General features: G+C 56.5%; 1 protein-coding gene across 2 annotated transcripts in view; it reads right to left on the reverse strand.

Annotated features, from left to right (window-relative positions):
* The window catches only part of EPHB2 (EPH receptor B2), a 134,387-nt gene that overhangs the window by 94,911 nt on the left and 26,135 nt on the right, over positions 1–13,341 (reverse strand). The window lies entirely within an intron of this gene.

Raw genomic sequence — 13,341 nt, forward strand, 5'->3', positions numbered from 1 at the left:
AGCGTCATCCCTCTCCACCAGACTGGCTTCCCCATCTGTTGCCCATTCCTCCCTGGCCCCCTCCTCTCCTGCAATGCAGAGGGATGTGCTCTTCCACCTACCAGCCCAGATGGACTTTCCTCCTCAAAATCCAGGACCAGGGTACCACAGCCCAGAGCAGCTCTGCTGCTGCAGACGAGGAGCCCAGCCTGAGAGGGTTTCCTCCGTCATTTTCCAGTTTCTTTTGCAAAAGCAGGATATTATTTTCGCAGCGTTTTGCATGGTAGGCAGAATCCTTGGAGATGTGGTAGCACACGGGAAGGAACAGCACTTTCGGGACTTAAAAGTACTAAAAAATTAAACCAACACTAAAGCAGGTTTTCCAGGCAATTTAGGTTGAAATCGGTCAGGCAATGCTACCGCTGACCAGCACGGAGCAGAGAAAGTCTCCCTAAGCCACGCGGGCAGCGAAGTCTCCTTGTCCTGCCTACAGCTCATCACGCTTCCAGCACTGAAGTTTTTTTCATCCCAAATAGCTATAGGTTGGCCTAACTACACTGATGCCGTGAGAAGGGATGCTCAGGTTATGGTTCTGCAATACTTGGGCTAATGTCTGTAGGTGTTCTCCATCCAATGTGGGAACGGGCCAGACGGCCTCAGCAGAAACACATTGGACTGACACTTTCCTGGGTGGTTTCCACCATCTGGGTAACTGTCCTTCCTCCAGGTCTGTGGTCGCATGCTCATTGCAACATGGGGATTTTTCTGCACCATGCTCAATGCTGACATTTTAAGAAAATAGGACAATGTTCCAGTGTTTAGGAAATGGGGTTTAGAAATCACATCCAAAGGTTTCAGCACACCAAGGCTGGGCTTGCGAAAAGCATGATGCTTGTGGGACAGACGGCACAGGCCAGTGTACAGCCCGTGATTCTGAGGCTGAGACCAGGGTGATGCCCACAAAAGAAATTACATCCCTCTGCTCTGCAGGGAGAATGCGAATCTGCCCTGATGTCAGCGCCTGCACTCGGGGTGCCAGCTGCTGGAAAGCATCCATCACCGCACACGCGAGACACAAACACTAAATCAAGCTTGCAGCTTCACTTTCCCTGCCCTCCTAGTTAATGCAGTCCAGATTTAGGGCTCCACAGCTCTCAAGACAAATCACAGAATCACAGAAGCACAGAACCACAGAGTCCCAGCCTGGTTGGGCTGCAGGACTCTGCAGATCCCCAGCCCAGCGCTGCTCACGCAGGGTCACCAGAGCAGATCACACAGGTCGGTCCAGGCAGGTTGGAATGTCTCAGAGAAGGAGACTCCACACCTGCTCTGGGCAGCCTGGTCCAGGCTCTGGCACCTCCCAGCAAAGAAGTTTCTCCTCACGTTCACATGGAGCCTCCCGTGTTTCAGTCTGTGCCCGTTGCCCCTCACCCTGGCGTTGGGCACCACTGAACAGAGTCTGCTCCGTCCTCTGACACCCCCCCTGAGATATTGATCCCATTGATCAGATCCCTCTCAGCTTCTCTTCTCCAGCTCAACAGCCCCAGCTCTCTCAGTCTCTCCTCAGCACAAAGATGCTCCAGACCCCTCAGCATCTTTGCAGCTCTCGCTGGACTCTCTCCAGTAACTCCTTTGTCCTTCTTAAACTGAGGAGCCCAGAACTGGCCCCAGTTCTGCAGATGGGGCCTCCCCAGGGCAGAGCAGAGGGGAGGAACAACCTCCCTGACCTGCTGGTCGCACTTTTCCTAATGCTCCTCAGGTACCATCGGCCTTGTTGGCCACAAGGGTACATTTTTGACTTGTGGTCAAAAGCAGCTTATGCACAAGATGCACCCCCACTCTGTGCAGCCCAGTGAGAACATTCAACCAGGAGTGTTGTCGAGATCTCCAGCCACCCTCCTATAACCCAACAAGTGGTGCCAGTTCCCACGGCCACGAGGATGGAGAGTTAGCGGCCGTAACCGTGTCCTGTTGCTGCACCTCAACCACCGAAAAAACAAGCATCTCGCCCCAAATCCCCAGAAAGCATCTCCCCCTTCTCCACTTTCACTACGTTGAACAAAAACAAAGGAAGAAAAGCTCAGCCTTGAGCAGAGCCATCGTTGAAGAGACAAGCCCGGCTGCAGGAACGGCCATTGTTCAGCACGTGAGCTCCCCTTTTCCCACCCGCAACCCAAAAAGTGCCTCGGCACAGACACGCTCCCTGCACCTACTTCTGGCAGTAAATCATTTTCAGACTGTGGGTTGTTCAATACTCCTGGCTAAAGCCAGCGGTTTCCAGTTCACAGGAAACCAGGATTTCAAAATTTGGTTTTATTCCAAGAGTAAAAAGCAAAAATAGTTCTGTTCAAATTTTCCCACTAGGAAGAGTTCTGGAAAATAGCTAGTCCAGAAATGTTGTCATTCAGATTTATGAAATTTCTTTTTTAACTGAATATTTGTTTACATTGTTCCATAATAGTGTTTATTTTATCAGAGTATCTGGCTTTTTCATTAAAACACCAGTGGCACTTTGATCTGAAAGGAAAACAACATTTTTCACCCAGTGCTAGCTAGAAGCTGTATCACTTTGAAAAAAAAACTTAAAATTGTTACTTTATCTTAACTATCAATGACAGTGCCGCATTGTAAGAATATTAATAGTAGTGACTAGCATGTAAAAGAAGACATACTATTAAGCAGTACAAATAATTGCCCAAATAAAAATACTATTTCGAAGCGTTTTTCATTTTTAAAAATCTTCTATTTAATGGAAACTCAACGCAATGGCAATGTTGTGCCCAGCCCTGATCACTGCCCGACCCGCAGCTGCAGAACTGCCCGTCCCCTTGGAGATGAACATCCATCCCAGCTGGCCCAAGGACACCTTGTTGTGACAGAAGACAAGGAGGAGTAGAAATTCGGACGTTTTAAGCAGGTTTTTTTCCAACGGTCAATTATCTTCTCATAAAAAAAGATCCTCCGGTAATTTCAGTCTGAATTTACACTGTTCAGCTGCCAGCTATTAGATTTCCTTTTACTTGTACAAAGACTCTGCTATCCAAAACCTCCTTCCCCTCTTGTGGTGCTTAAGGGTGGCAAATGAATCACCTCCAGGATAATCAAATTAGCTGAGCTTCTTTATTCTTCCACCCTAAAACAGGTTCCTTTCTTTGAGGCTCCTGTTTGTACCTTCTTTGTACCAGGTGGACCCCAAGACTGTGGTCCCCATTGCCCATAGGTGTAGCATCCCAGCGCGCCCCTTTTTGCACACCTTTTCTACCAAATTGCTGCCGTGTCTGAAGTCCATCTGGAGATGGATTGGTGCAATAGCACTTCGCCTGAATTACAGAAAACTGTGAATAACTGGTCCCCGTGAATCAGAGTGAACCTGGTTAGTCGCAGTGACTGCAAAAGCGGGTGCGAAGCCAGGATGGGTTTCAATGGTGGGGATGGGTTTGCTCCACCACTCCATGATGGCTGACTTCAAAACATCTTATTGCTCAAATAACAGCCCGACACAGAGTTTTCTTGCCTGTCTACCTGGCCAGGAGCAGCTCTCACCCTCCACCTGCGGCGAGGAGGCCACAGGGGCCTCCAGGGAAGTTCCCTGTCTCGCTTGTGAGAAATTTCTTTCTTCCAAACAAAGGAAGCACATGAATTCATTTCTCCACCAAACAAAATCAGGAGCGATGTCCAATGGACCAACACATCCCTCACCTGCAGAGGCTTCTCTCTGCCCCTCTCCCGGGCTCAGACCTGCTCAGATCTCCACAGCAAGAGGCAGCAGCGGGCAGACCACGGTGGGAGGACGGCCAAGCCCTGCTCTGACATCCCATCCTGAAAGCACCAGCACAGAGTCCGAACCGGGTTAAGACAGCAAGGCAAGGCCCTACCATCCGCCTCAGCCGTGCAAGAGAGGTTGAGGTTTCCCTGGGGTCCATTCCTCCTTCGGCTGGATGGGGTTTTATCGCTGCAGGGGGACTGCGGGAGCTCATCAGAGAGGAGTTTGCAAGATGACTGGTCATGGTGTGCAAGGATCTACACCAGGAGAAGGCAGCAGCAAATGGAGCTCCTTAGCCCGTGAGGGAAACAGCAGCTACAGCTTTGCCCGGGAGCTCAGCCCAGTAAGACATGTGGAAAACAAGATTCAATTTCACCAGAGGGTTAACGGCCCCTGAAGAGCCACGGCCCAGAGATGCAGATCTGGAACCATTTGCATCCTTCCCCACGCCAGGGGAGCCAGGAGCTGAAGCAGCATGTGCTGCAGGAGGTCCACTTGGTTCCTCGTGCCCATCGCGGTACGGTAACTGAGGAGATACTCATGGACATCTCCGAGTGGACGGGTGACGCCGGGCACCGCGACACCAGTGACAGAGCTCTGCTACAGGCGCGGAGCCCACGCGAGGCGGGACGGGCCCCGGGGAACGGGAACCCCCCCTTCTCCAGAGGCAGCTCCTCCGCGCGCGGCAGCTCCACGGGGCTGTCCCCAGTGTGCTCAGCCCCTGGCAACACCTGCGCCCACGCTGAGCTGCGGTGGGCTGCCACGGCCATACCCCCAGCAGGTCTCCCGATCGCACCCGTGGCTGCCCCACGCTGATACCCCGCTCCGGACACCCAACGGGACCAACCCCTGCGCTGGGGACAACAAACACAGACCTCTTTCCAGATGGGCAACTCCAAACCCAACTGTTAGCGGCCTGCCAGCCATGGAAAGGAGAAGATGCCTCGCACTTTCGCTACCAGCAAACTTGGCAGCGTTGCTCACTGTCACAGCCAACGTTTTCATGATACCATCCTGCCGATGCGGCAGTGCCAAGTAACAGGATGAGGGGTTGGTGCCTCAGTAGCCCCAAAAAGACCCCCCTAACATCCAGGACAGAGCAACCCCCTGGCAGTGATGGTGACGACACAGAGCAAAGCGCGTGGGAGCGGCAGGGGTGGGTGTCTGGCCCCTGGCCCAGCTCTGGTGGCTGCCGATAGCTGCAGCTCAGTGAAATGCTCTCTCTGGAGCAGCGTTTTCTCAATATTGTTGTTTGTGTTCTTCCCTCCCGCGTGTTTATCTGCAGATTCACATGCTACCCACGGCATTATAAATAAATCTGCAGCTGCTTGAAACCAGCAGACGCAACTCTGGCCCGCTTCCCACCAGAAACCGCGCTGCTCCCCGCGGGACAGTTAGGAGATAAGTGCCTGTCCTTTTCACTTTGAAGATGCTTTCAATAAGCAACTTTCTGCCAGTGCCGGGGCCCATTGCCGGCACGGCTGCCTGCTCCAAGGGCTGGAGCACTTTGCATCTAAAGACGCATCATCGCCGCCAAACCACCACCTCCAGATGCTCAACAGCTACACTAAGGTGCTGTGCAGGTGATGATCCGCCGTGCCAACGACCTGGGTGGGGAGATCCTGCGCTTCTGCGTGGTCTCCTCGCTGCTCCAGCCACAAGTGGGATGAGTGTGAGGATCTCAGCTGCACCAGCTTTTCCCAGCTGGCCAGGTCAGGACTCGGACTGGTGGGCAGAGCTGGGAGGGGAGGACGTGACTGGGATCTGGCAGTGTGATGGCCAGGGCTGGGGATGGAGGGTGACAGCACCGAGGGACAGTGGCAGCGAGGCAGGAGGGGCGAGGGGTGCTGCGTGCGTTGCAGACACACTCCTCTGTGTCCGGAAAAAACTTCCATGGAGTTTTGCCAATTTAGACCAATTTGAAGTATCTGGCCCTGAATTTCTCAGAAGTCCTGGCAAATCTTTCACATCCACAGGCTCCAAACTCATCCAGATAAAGAAACAGCTGGACAAAATAATAGCCGCACGGATAGCTGGAGCCTCCACCCTCATTTTTCCACCCACAACATTTTCCCTTCCCCTTTCACTTCTCAGGCCAACTCCTCCCTCAGGGTAGGGAACTTGCCAGCATTTTAATCCTGGTATAATGTTATTAACACAGAGAGCAAGCTTCTAGGTTGACCCAGGATCGCACCAGCTGGGGCCAGCGCTGGACGTGCAAAGCAGGCAAGAAGTTGCCCAGACCGCTCCGATGGGCTGGAAACAAAGCCATCCCACGGCAGACACGGAGAACGTGCCTTGTCACCGTCTCCCAGCCGTGTCCCCATGCCCACCTGATGCACCTCACCAGGCCAGCCCAGGCTGGAGGGACCCAGCAGCGCGGGCTCGCTGGGGGACACGGGCACCCGGCCGGCGCCGCTGGGACCGGCTGCTCGGCGCAGGCACGAGAGCTCCCGAAACCGCCTTTCCAGCCTGGTCCCAGGCACAGCCACCACATCCCCGAGCAGGGGGGCGGCTAATGAGAAACCCGTCTGTCCCCCGCCCCGAGGAGCCCTTGCCGCAGATCTGTTTACCCTTCCAGAAGTTGAAAGGCCCCTCTCTGCCTTCTGTGCTTTACTGGAGCCTTATTATAATATTTTTGCCAGTGAGAGCTGAGAGGGGCTGAGCAAACCCAGTGGCCCTTCTCTACAGCCCCGAGTTTGCTTTGCCTGGCCCGCGGCCAGCGGAACAAACTGAAACCCAATCCCCCCCGGCCGACCCGCTGGCGCAGGAACAGCACACTGCATTGTGAGCTGGCGGCTACAGGATATTTTGGATACTTCACTCAGGGATCCACTTAAACTCCAAGAGGGAGAGTGATTGATAGAGAGCGAGAAGAGGCAGCTGACTGAGGTGGGAAGGGGACCAGCATCCCCCACACACACCCAGTGCCCTAAAGGCCACCCCAAGGGCACCGTCTCCTGCCAGTGGTCCCCGTGCTGTGGACCCAGCAGACAGGTACCTCATCAGTCGACCCCCTTCCCTGGGAAATTAGGTCCAGTCAGACTCAAAAACCTAAGAATAAGGGTGATGTCCAGAGCATCTCTGACCTGTCAGCCAGCCTCCCGGGCTGATAGTCCTGGGGGCCAGCGGGCACGGAGCACCGAGGCCTGACCCCAGAGATAAAACACGGTGCTGGCAAGGGAAAGATGTCACCACTTTTGGGAAGCCATGGAGCCTTTCTAGCCCCCCCAGTTCACCAGGACACCACCCAAGGCCACTTGCAAGCCCTGAGAACCAGGAGCCAGTCCCAGAGCCGGCGAGGGGACCAGAGGACGGTGCTGGGAGCTGGTGGGGCTCAGCAGTGCCCACTTAGATGCCTTCACCCGTCTACTGGGTGATGCTCAGCTGCTTGTGATACTCGGAGGCAGGGCTGGTGCCACACAAAGGACGTGCTCCAGGTGTCCTGCCCTCAGCACAGCAGCTCAGCAGCCACTCTAGAAACTCCCCCAGCGTTTTACCGCACCTGACCGGGGGGCTGCCATGAGCTGGGCTGTGCTGTCCCCATTCTCACCTGGATCCCTCCCTTCCCCTGATCCCCCACATCCCATCTGACCACACGCACCACTGGACCAGACCTCAGGGGACAAACCAAGGGCTGAGTCTGCTGTGCAGAAAGGGGACACACTGAGGCCGTGGGCTCCCAGCCCTTGCTAGACTGGGAAATAAGGAAAGCAGGGCTGGGAGCGGAGCTGCACCTCGCTGCCGGGCACACGGACGACGAGGAAGCCGGGGACGAGCACCATCATGACCCAGAGCCAGTGCACCAGGAGGAGCTTCACAGCTCCTCTTCACAGCCCCTCTCCTCCCTCCTCCGCGGCTGTTGGCTGTCACAGGCGATGCCCTGCGTGGTGCTGGCTGCTCCACTGCTGGAAAGCTCAAAACCAAAGGAAAAGCCCAACTCAGCAGCCCCAGGGTCCTGCAAGTCACTCGAGCATGTGTCCTGCTTCCTAAGCACCCAACTGACCATCAGCCCATCCCGGCACCGTCACTGCCAGGCTCTAAGGATTGTCCCTCTCATTGCCTGGCCGGGAGGGGACAGCCCAGCTCTGGCTCTCAGCTGAGAGAGATTGGGGCTGGGAATTCAGATGTTGTGATCTTTCAGCCTGGGGCCTCCGCTGAAGAAGCACGATAGGCTGGATGTGAGGGAGGACCACGCTCCATTGTGCTGCCACATCACCCCCAGTCATCGCCGCAGATGCGTCCTCTGGCCCCACAGGTCAGCAGAAACACGATAACCCCACCAGAGACCCCAGAAAGCTGCTCCAGCAGCACCAGGGACCCAGGGTCCTTGCTGGCAGCATCTGTCCCAAAAGGAGCCGGGACTTGTAGGTGGTCTGAGTTCAGCCGAGGGCAGGCTGCCGGGAAGAGACAATGCAGATGCTAAATGCCAGCGAGCAGGGGCCCTCCTGCTGCTGCCGGGAATGCGGTAGCCACACAGAGAAGACACAGATGCAGACGTTTAACAGCCATTGCTACTGTCAGTGCTAATGACTCGGTCCCTGCAGTGGCGTCGGCCCCATTGTCTGCGAGATACCTTGCAGGAGGGAATCCCAGGGTTAAGCAAGTGTGCTCAGCTGCATCCCAGCCCCTCAGAACAGGCTCAGCAAAGACTAAATTCCCCACTGAGCCACCTCGCAGGAGGATGTCCCTCCTGACAGCCACAGGGGTGCTCCAGGAGGCTGGAGACCCCATGCCCATGAGCTCCTTCTGAAGATGCTCCAGCCCCGAAGGACCAGCAGCCTCCACCATGCGCTGCCCCGGTCCAGCCACGAGCGTGGCACAGCCACCGTATGGGGCTGAGCCCACGGCACAGACGGACACACAGTGTCACCGCTGGAGCCCAAACACGGAGCCACTACCATTGGCGTGCAGCAGCAGATGCCCCATACAGCTCCTACTTGCAGCATCTGGGGGAAAAAGTTGCTTTATAACATAATAACCTGCTCCCATCACTGTGCCCTGGGGCTAAACGGTGCCAGGTGCAATGCTCAGGGTGCAGAGTCGCACTGCTTAGTCCCTCTCGATACCCCAGACCCACTCCCCTGTATCCCAGACACAGCATTCTGTGTCCCCAGACCCACTCTTCTGTACCCCTGGGCACAGGGGCAAGGCAACCTGAGGAGATTTGGGATGCAGCAGGAAGCCTGGAGGCTGCAGAGCATCACCAGGTCAGGAAGCACATGCTTGGCTCTCGCGCAACATCCATCCCTTTTCCCCACCAATCCCTGCCCATCGTTTGATGTGATGAGCATTAAGGTGACCAGGAGGAGTGACATAAGTCCAGGCACGGGTTTTGGGCCAGCTTTGCCTGCCCCCTGGGGCCAGAGCCACCGGCCATCCCCAGCTGGAGCGGGGACCGGAGCTGGAGTGCAGTGAGTCCCCATCCCACCTCCCAGCACCGCTGGCACTAAATGAGGTTTTGTCACCCTGCGTGGTGGCACGGGCTGCAAGCAACTTGTTCCCAGCAGGCTCCAAAGCCCTGCTCAGCATCCCAATTGAGCTATCCTTAATGGGCTTCAATTTTAATTTGCTTTTATTGGAAAACACAGATGGTGACCCCCTCTTTCCCCCCGCCTGAACGTATACAGGGTAATAACATTTACGGGGGAAAGATATTATCTGCAAACACAGCCAAAGCTCCAGCAAAAGCCCCACCACCACGCAGTGACGCGCAGCTGTGCCGCACAGCCCTGCGCCTGACTCGTAAAGGCCACCCAGAGCCACCGGGGCCAGGGAGGGAGGCAAGACCAGGGTCCAGCAAAGTAGAAATAAAGACCAGGGCCAGCCCTGGGTGCAGCCAAGGCCAGCCCGGCAGATTAACCTGATTAGCTTCTTCTGTCACTGGGTCTTTGCGAAGCAACGCAGGGAGATGTCTGGAGCGGGGAGACGCCCAAAGCTGCTGCCCAGGGCTGGGGAGCTGCACTGGGGTAACCCCCCCACGAGTCAGCCCCTGCCTGCGGCCCGGACGGCTGCTCCGAGCATCCCTGGCTCCAGCCCCTGCAACAGGCTGGTGTCAGCTCAGGGCGCCTGCGGGGAGGTGATGGCCGTGCAGCGACAGGCACCGCTGCACGGGCTACACCAGCCCCAGCCGGCTGGGGGTCCCCAGCAAACAGTGAGCAGCCCTTGACTTTCCATCTGCACCGGGACACCCAAACGCTGGTGCCTGCGGATGCTCCTGTCCCCCGGCACAGCTGGTGCTGCCGCGCAGAGCCCCGGACCCCCTTTCACAGCTCCCAGCACCGAGCACGCAAAGCACGTGGCTGAGCGAGGATGCCCTCCCTCCGCCGCGCGTCTGGCTCCCTGCATCTACCTGACAGCCAAGTGTTCCCGCTTTTCACTGTTTGTACTGACAAGCTGTAAATTTGCTTCTGGTTGGCAGCTCTGAGTAGGAACGACTCGGGAAGAACCGCAGGACCAGCTGCAGGCGTGTTTTTGCCAAGCCGCAGAGGGCTGCCCCGTGCCCAGGGCTGGTCGTGGCAGCTGGGGGGTCCGGATCGGGCTCCTCGCCATGGGAAGCCTCTCCCTGGGAGAGACGCAGGAAATCCCCAAATCCCTACACAGAGATTAGCTTCCTTCTAGCAGCTCCCAAGGCCGGAGCATCCGCTGCCACCGTCCCTTTGGTATCTCTGGGGGGTTCGCTCTCAGCCATGTCAGCAACGCAAACTCTGTGTCCCCTCCAGGCTCCCCCGCTACAGATAAAGCCACGGCAGAGCCGGCAGCTGCGGGCAGTGGGTATTTTTAGCAAGCTGCAAACATTTCCCTCCTTGGGAAAACCCCATCTTCAAAACCTCAGCATGGAGAAGGCTTCCTCGTTCACACCCGGGTAATTCATTACACACTAATACAACCTCTCCGGGCAGCAGGCTGAATCAAGGGGATGCTCCGCTGGTGGATGCTGCGAGGCTCCTGCTCACAGGTGGTTCTGCCCAGGGAAGGGATGTGCTCCAGCCAGCCAGCCAGCCACTCATCCATCCGTCCATCTATCTGTCCATCCATCCAGCCATCCATCCATCTGCCCATCCAGCCAGCCATCCATCTGTCCATCCAGCCATCCACCTATCCAGCCAGCCACCTATCTGTCCATCCATCCACCCACCCATCCGTCCATCCATCTGTCCATCCATCCATCCATCCATCCGTCCATCCATCTGTCCATCCATCCATCCACCCGCCCATCCCAGCGCTGCCCATCAAGCAGGAGCCAGCCAGCTGCCCCCCATCAGGAAAGAGCATCCCCGCAGCAGGCAGGAGATGGGCTGTGGGACCACAGGGAGAGAGAAACCCCTTCAGGGCTGAATCTCGGACGTGACTCACATCTGCACCACAGCAGAGCTGCCACCGCCTGCCAGGGCTGCACGAGGAGCTGGGGCACCGGGGACGGGCACGGCAGTGGGGAAATCCCACATCGGGACGTGTCTGCAGGTCTGTGCATCAGCCTGGAGAACGTGGCAGCAGCGTATGAGCCCGATCTGTTACTTGCAGGGCTGGCAGGGAACACACGCCGAGGTCCAGGCTACCACGGGGATGGGGTCCTGGAGACCCCAGCGCTTGTGAGTACTCATTTCCATCACAAAACTAATACAGCTGATGTGGGTAATCGCAGAGCAAACCTCATTGTGAGAGCCGAAGACAAGGGCAGCAGTAAATCAAGGACAAGCCATTGCATAGGAAGGGACAACCATGATCTTGGTACACATATGTGGGAGGAGACTTTTGCACTCACCAAAAAGAAACACGCCCGGAGGTGGAAAAGGGGCAATTTCCAAAAGTTGAAAGGGATTATTAGCAAAAATTGATTAGGGGGACATGTAAACAAAAACAATGAAGAGTAATTACAGCTAGCTTAAAAAGGCTTTGCCAAAATCTCATAAATCTGCGATCATAAAAGAAGGCGTCTCTAGCTAAAAATTATCTTGGCTTTGAATAAAAGAAAAAAATTGCAGTAAAAGTAAACATATTGTATAAATTAAAACTGGGGGAAGTTGGCAGCAGTAAATTAGCAGTTATAAGATGCAGACAGTTGCGAAAGGATGTATCAAGGAAAAATTGACTGCCAGCAAACATTAAAAAAGAGAGAAAAGAGGCATTTTTAAATACACCAAAAGCAAACACAGCCAGAGCTGTGGAAAGGCGGGTCCACAGGGATGCTCAGTGTGAAGTCGGGCAGCAAAGGCAAACGCACCGGGCAGAAACAAGGGCCAAGCCAAGAGGGACGAGCAGACGTGGTGGCTCCGGGCTGAGCCTCGGCTGCAGACGGGGACCAGCAGGGACCAGGGGACCGAGAGCCACGGACGCGCCTGAGACAGCCCCTCGCCAGCAGCATCCCCCGCCATGAGCAGCTGCTCCCCCTGCCCCATCCAGGAGCGAGGGATGGGCGCTGTCGGGGCCACAATAGCAACTTTGGAGTTGTTTCCCAAGCCTGGGAAACATCCCCAAGACAAGCACTCGCTCCCAAGCAGCTCCTTCGTGTGGTCAGCAGAGCCCTGCGGGGACAGGAGTCTGGACCAACAGCTCTCCTCTCCCCTTCCAACACTGTTTGCCGTGCACCAAGCAGTGATGGTGCGGTCCGAGGACAGGGAATGATTTTGTAGCATCCCACAGGGCTGGTGGAAAGGAGCTCAGGATCTTGGTCCAGCCCCAGCCCCACCACGAGACTGGAGCAGCCGGGGCTTTGCCCAGCTGAGCCTGGGAGAGCTCCAGGGATGGGGACGTGCCAGTGCCCGGGACCCGCGGCAGAGCCACGCGGAGATGTCCAGCCTCTCCGCAAGCCCTGCCCGGGCCGGGAGGATGCCCAAAGCCCGTGGTGCAGGTGCTGTCTGCAGAGAGGCCACGGTGGCTCTACCGATGCCGCTGCAGGATCCATCCCGGCCCCCTGGGCACGACCTGATCAGCAAACCCCGGGAGCAGAAACAACTCATCGGCTCTGCAAGAGCTGCAGCTGCCGCCCAGGCTCAGCCAACATCTTGGCAGGAGTCAAACCAGAGAGAGGCCCAGGGTGTTGGCTGAGCAGCTAGGATATAGGACAACATGGCAAGTGTCAGGCAGGGCAGATCCAGCGCCGAGAGCCCTCCAGGTGATAACACCAGGTGGTTCAGCCCCATGCTGCCCTCGCCATGCTGTTACATCCTTGCTTTGTGCCTCAGTTGCATTGTCAGAGAGGTGTAGCAACGGGGAAAGACCCCAAGCAAGCCTTGAGGATAAAAGCAGCAGAGGTATCAGCGTGGATGTTGGCCAGACACGGCTGGGAGCTCGTGGCTCCTCTGTATCCCCCTGCATGGCCGGTGCCACCCCAGCCCGCACAGATGCTGCACAGCTCCGGCGCGCTGCAGGAGGGGCCAACACGGGCCATGGGGACTGTCCTGCTGGCGGCAGTCGAGGCGGGGAAGGACAGACCACTGCCACTGTGCTCCTGCAGCGGGGAAGGTCCCTGGTTCACTGCCTTTTCTCACTGTGAGTAAAAGCCTCTTGCCACAATGGGCGGCTCCTCCAGAGCGTGTCTGTGCAAGGAGGAGGTATCACACCAACCGCACTGACTGGGAGGGAAACTGAGGCAGGGA

The sequence above is a fragment of the Caloenas nicobarica genome, chromosome 22 (assembly GCF_036013445.1).
Source record: "Caloenas nicobarica isolate bCalNic1 chromosome 22, bCalNic1.hap1, whole genome shotgun sequence".
Classification (NCBI taxonomy): Eukaryota; Metazoa; Chordata; class Aves; order Columbiformes; family Columbidae; genus Caloenas; species Caloenas nicobarica.